This window comes from Lissotriton helveticus, chromosome 5_1 (genome assembly GCF_964261635.1).
Source record: "Lissotriton helveticus chromosome 5_1, aLisHel1.1, whole genome shotgun sequence".
NCBI lineage: Eukaryota > Metazoa > Chordata > Amphibia > Caudata > Salamandridae > Lissotriton > Lissotriton helveticus.
The window spans coordinates 20,926,592-20,931,975 of NC_136065.1; positions in this window are offsets into that span (position 1 = coordinate 20,926,592).

Genomic DNA, 5,384 nt, shown 5'->3' on the forward strand with positions numbered 1-5,384 from the left:
CCTAATACTGTATCTCGACAATGGAACTAGCAAGAAAAATAATTAAGCAACTATTTTTAAAACGTATTACAAATCCAATTCAATGGAGAAGTCGCATTTAATAAATATTAATGTTCAACCTGCACGACTTGCTTGTGGTTAAAGTTGGCCATACTTTATATTGTACACTGTTAACCTATCTAATGCTATTTGACCATTGTACTGTAATGTTGACTGTCAAGCGATGTTAATAAAAAGAGTTTTATAAAAAAAAAAGAAGTGCACTGTTGTGGTGGATTGGGACTTAAAGGACTACGTCGGAAGATAAAATCTGTGAGGGGGACAAACCTGGTTGGTGTACCCGACCCATGCTCCAATTGTGGTCAGTGTCAAAAGCGCCAGCCCTGATCTAATGCGACCATTGACTATCATTGGCACTTTGTGTTTCCTGGAGCTATCCCTACTTAAAACTTAAAAAATTCAAATCTCCCATTCCGCTTATTTTTTGGTCATTTAGTTTATTGACATTTACTCTATTTTTCTAATTCGATTTGGGATTTTTATTTGTTAGCCCTTTGACTTTATTACTGTTTCGGTACTGCATAAATACTTTACACATTGTCTCCAATCTAAGCCTGTTTGCGCTGTGCCATAGTTACATGGGGACTGAGCTCAAGTTAATTTGGTGACTTTACGGGTTAACTCTGTCAAGGGTTGTGATTTTCCCTTGAGGTGGGTAGTCACTTGCCTCAATTAAGAATATAATTTATTATACTAGGTTATGTAACAAATGTATGGTTTGCTACGTGTGAGTTTGGCAACGATAAAACGGTTTTGTCTTTACGAGTCAATCGTTGAAATATAGATACACGTCAACAAATTAGCGTAGTAAATGGGCTTTCTACAATAGACACTTGATACGTTTTTCCTCCCAACACGGTGCAGTAAGCTGGGCACTATTCCTTTCTTGATGTAATGGTGAGAAGGCCTGACACGACTGATCGTTAAGGTTTGTTGCGATATCTGCACACAGATTACAGACCTCATAAAGCATTTCCTGGTCTATCACGTGCTGTAGTGAAGACGAAACTTAAAAGTGGTATTCTCCACTACTAACCATTCCGCTCATTCTTATAGGACTTGAATCCAAAGTGTGATGAACTGGTATGGCTTTCATTGGTCCTGATGATGTTTTCATGGTCATAAGAGCGAATAAAAAAAGTCTGTCAATATCTTAAACTCATGGCATACGAGTACACTTCCAAGCCCGAAGGTGAAAATAAATCATCCGAGGTGGAGACTGTATCCCACTGCTTTGTGGACTTCATAGTCATGAGCCATTTAAGTCATGTGTGAAGCTCAAAGAATTTGAGAAAAACATTCAGAATACCAGGGCCCAACAGTTGATGGGAGGGGACTGCATAGTATGTGGATCACCAAGAGAAAGTGCTACAAGCACCTTCTGAGGAAGATCCTCTGATGAAGAAGCTGGTTTGAGACCGCAACATTGACAATTCACACATCGGAAAAAAGAAATGCCCCTCACCCTGAAAAGATTCCAGCAGTGCACAGATGAGACAGACACAAATAGAGGGAAGAAACCAGGATCTTCATTCTGACTTCAGTCACACAATATATAGGCGCAAGAGTCTGACAAGAGCATAACAGTACATAGCAAAGACTGATCGTCTGATCAGGATAAATACACAACAACAGGTCTAATACACTGACAAGACATACCCCACCCCATCACATCCTATCCACTTAGAGAACCTAATGGTGGATTCTGGACAAAGACAGCTTCCCCTCCCACCCTGCCCATCCCCCCTATTTGCGGTAACATCCAGTAACCTACTAACTGTACCTGCCCCGCTCACAGTAACTAGCTCCTATTCCAAGAAGGCAATGCTTCCATGTCTCCCTCCTCCACTGTCCTGGCCACTGTCCTATCTCCTAGACTTATCCTAGGATGTCGAGGAACATAAAGGCAGATTTTATTTCTGTAGATCAATGATATCCCATCAAGTTTAGCAAGACAGGTCATTTCTATAGATTGATACTTTTGATTTGGCACTTTTATGTGTATTTAACAGTCCCTGGAAGGAGTTTCACATGTTCATATGTTTACAAGCCTCTTTGCTGGCACCTCATCATGCTAAATTCTCAACTAGACAAATGTATGATTTAAATGAGTACAAATTCAAGGAAGACTTTTAGAGTTACTATAACATTGGAGTATTAAGGAACATTTCTATCTATGGTTTGGGGAAAAGGGAAACAGAATAAAACGTTTCATACCCAGCACTGCAACAAGTGGTGGCTATTTTGCAAGTTTATTAAGACAGCCCTATTGTCCTTCCCTTTCGTTCATTGTAACTGGGTGAGGGAGTCCACTCACATGTACCTCTGTGGTTTTCCACTTAGACAACCACAGTGGTAGTAGTTACATAAAGCTTGTCAATCTACAACAGACCCATGCTGTAAAAGAAATCACTTACCTTTAACATGGGTTGTGCGGCTCTTGAGTAATTCTTCTCACCCAAAGTAAAACATACTTTGGTACTTCAATCTCATCATCACGCTGTAACCAAACAAGTAGACTACAGCAGGATGCCTTTAACAACAGCACAGGCCCTCTCCTACACATCAGCTGTAGCTTCCACCGCTGTGCCCTTCTTATCCCACTGCTCCGTGTGAGATAGCGAAGCGTCTCCCTCACGTAAAATATTCATTAAATATTTTACTCTTCCCTTCACCAGTTATTTTTCTTGTTAGCTACAAATAGCTAAGTATGTTCTTATAACACTGCTCTTTTAACGGAATATCTTTTCATGTACATTCAAGGATTTGTAGAGGGCAGGAATTGAAACATGTGAATGTATGGAAGAGGCATGCTGGTAGATACTCAGCTCCCTAATCCTACGCGTTTTACTAGATGCTCGCTGAGCCACAACAGAAAGGGGTTAAACTGGTGAAACTGAAGAGAAGCCTCTGTTTCTCCTTAGTTCGCCGTAGTGCATTCTCTAGTTAGTGTAAATCAGTGTGCAATTACCCATTATGTCTAGCCTGCTTCTCAGAGTACTAAGAACACTTTTAAGGGGTAGCTGTGAAGATCACATCTTCAATTCGTATGTAGCCAGAAGTGCTTCCGATTTAGTGGCGGCTGCTCTGAAGCAGCTCACGTACTTTGGTCTTTACAAGACTAAGTGCTAGGTACTGTAAGGCATGAGGTCTACAGGTTGACTCCCCACAATCCTGAAGGTTAATGTGGGCGAATTTGCATCAGCACAGACATTCCAGGCTCCAGGCAGCTGCTTTAGACTTACAATAAAATTTAACTTTGACTTTCCTAACTGATTTTTCCCATTAAAACATACTTAGCACGAGGGGCGGAGGGAAGGCTTTACCAGCAAGCCTTATCCATATTTCACTACAACATAGTTGTATTGGCTTTTATGTAAATTGGACTATTAGGTTTCTTCCTTCTGGCCAAGTGACTTTTTTGATCCTTTGTCCTATGGCCCGCAGTCTTTCCACTCTTTGGCCAACATAAGTCTTTGGGGCGGGGGTGCCCATTCACAACACGTGGTGGAAATACTCCTTATATTCAGCCTGGATTCTGGTTTTATATATAAAGAAGTGGTTCTGTCGGGAATGTGACAATTTCTTTGTTCAAATGTCATTAATATATCCAAAACATTAAATTTTTTGTGGAAAACATTTACCAAATTAATGGAAGACAAAGGTTCAACATCATATTTAAAGAACCAATTAGGGATACGCGGAACACACCACAAGGACAAAATACTTTTTGGTCAAAAATGATAAATGTATTGTATGAGTATTATGCACACAAATTAATGCAAAAGACTGTCAATAAAACAACGCAATGCAAGGCGATAAAGTGATTGAAGTGCAGGAAAAGTAACTTGTGGTGATAAGTGAAAAAAGTGCTATACATATATTATACAAATAGATACGGACAAGAATAGTTATGTTGCACTGTCCATTTTTCAATGTATGAATGAATACACGACCCAAGGGAGACTTTGTGTTGGGGTCAGGGAAGCTGCATGGACTAGTGTGACTGCAACGTCGACGTTTTGACCCTAGGCGGTAGCGCAGCTTAATATGCGTCAAAGGCGGGTCATAAACAGGCAAACAGAATATGCCCATATGCCAAATGAGAAGCAGGCAGAATAGCTCACGTCTCTCCCCATTGTAACGATCGCTTGAGGGCGGCGTTGTCAAAATCGGTACTTAAAAATATTCTTTAACTCGTCTCCAACCGGCTGGTGGAGCCCGCACGAGCTAACTTCGCTTATTTCAGACAACAACCTCCTGGTGTGGGTCTTCCCAGTTCTTCAAAATCGGAATCTATTCGGATCCTACACTACTTACCTCATAGGATCTCCGGCATTCATTCATTGCAGTGGTCAACAATTGTTTTTCTACCCCCATGTCCTAACGAAGACCCGCCTTTGACGCATATTAAGCTACGCTACCGCCTAGGGTTGAAACGTCGATGTTGCAGTCACAATAGTCCATGCAGCTTCCCTGACACCAACACAAAGTCTCCCTTGGGTCATGTATTCATGCTTTGAAAAATGGACAGTACAACATAACTATTCTTGTCCTTACGTGTTATCTGTTTGTATAATATATGTACAGCACTTTTTTCACTTATCACCACGAGTCACTTTTCCTGCACTTCAATCACTTTATCGCCTTGCATTGTATTGTTTTATTGACAGCCTTTTGCATTAATTTGTGTGCATATTACTCATATAATACAATTGTCATTTTTGACCAAAAAGTATTTTGTCCTTGTGATGTGTTCCGCGTATCCCTAATTGGTTCTTTAAATGTGATGTTGAACCTTTGTCTTCCATTAACTTGGTAAATGTTTTCCACTAAAAATGTAATGTATTTGGATATATTAATTACATTTGAACAAAGAAATTGTCTCATTCCTGACAGAACCACTTCTTTCTATATCATACATACCCCTGTTCTGAGGGACACAGGGTCACCCCATTATTGCTAATGGATTCTGGTTTTGACACTTGCATGAGTGGACATAAAGGGAAGAGCATGTCTTTACAGCCCCACTATCTTGAGACCTTGGTGCACGTATAAATGAATGGCTAATAAAGTATGGGGGGTGCAGCAGTATTTCACTGTTGCCGATGCCTTTGAAGATTACACCAAGGACATCCAACCGTACCGCTTTACCATGGTCTTCCTCAGTGAACAATCACCAGATACACACCACAGCACATTGCAACTTTACTGCCTTCAAAACCAGCCATTCACTGTTGGTCCTCACAAGCCAAATCCAATCAACAAGTCACAGTGGCTACTAAACATCTCCATACAATGCTTCTGAGTGGCTGGCAGAGAAG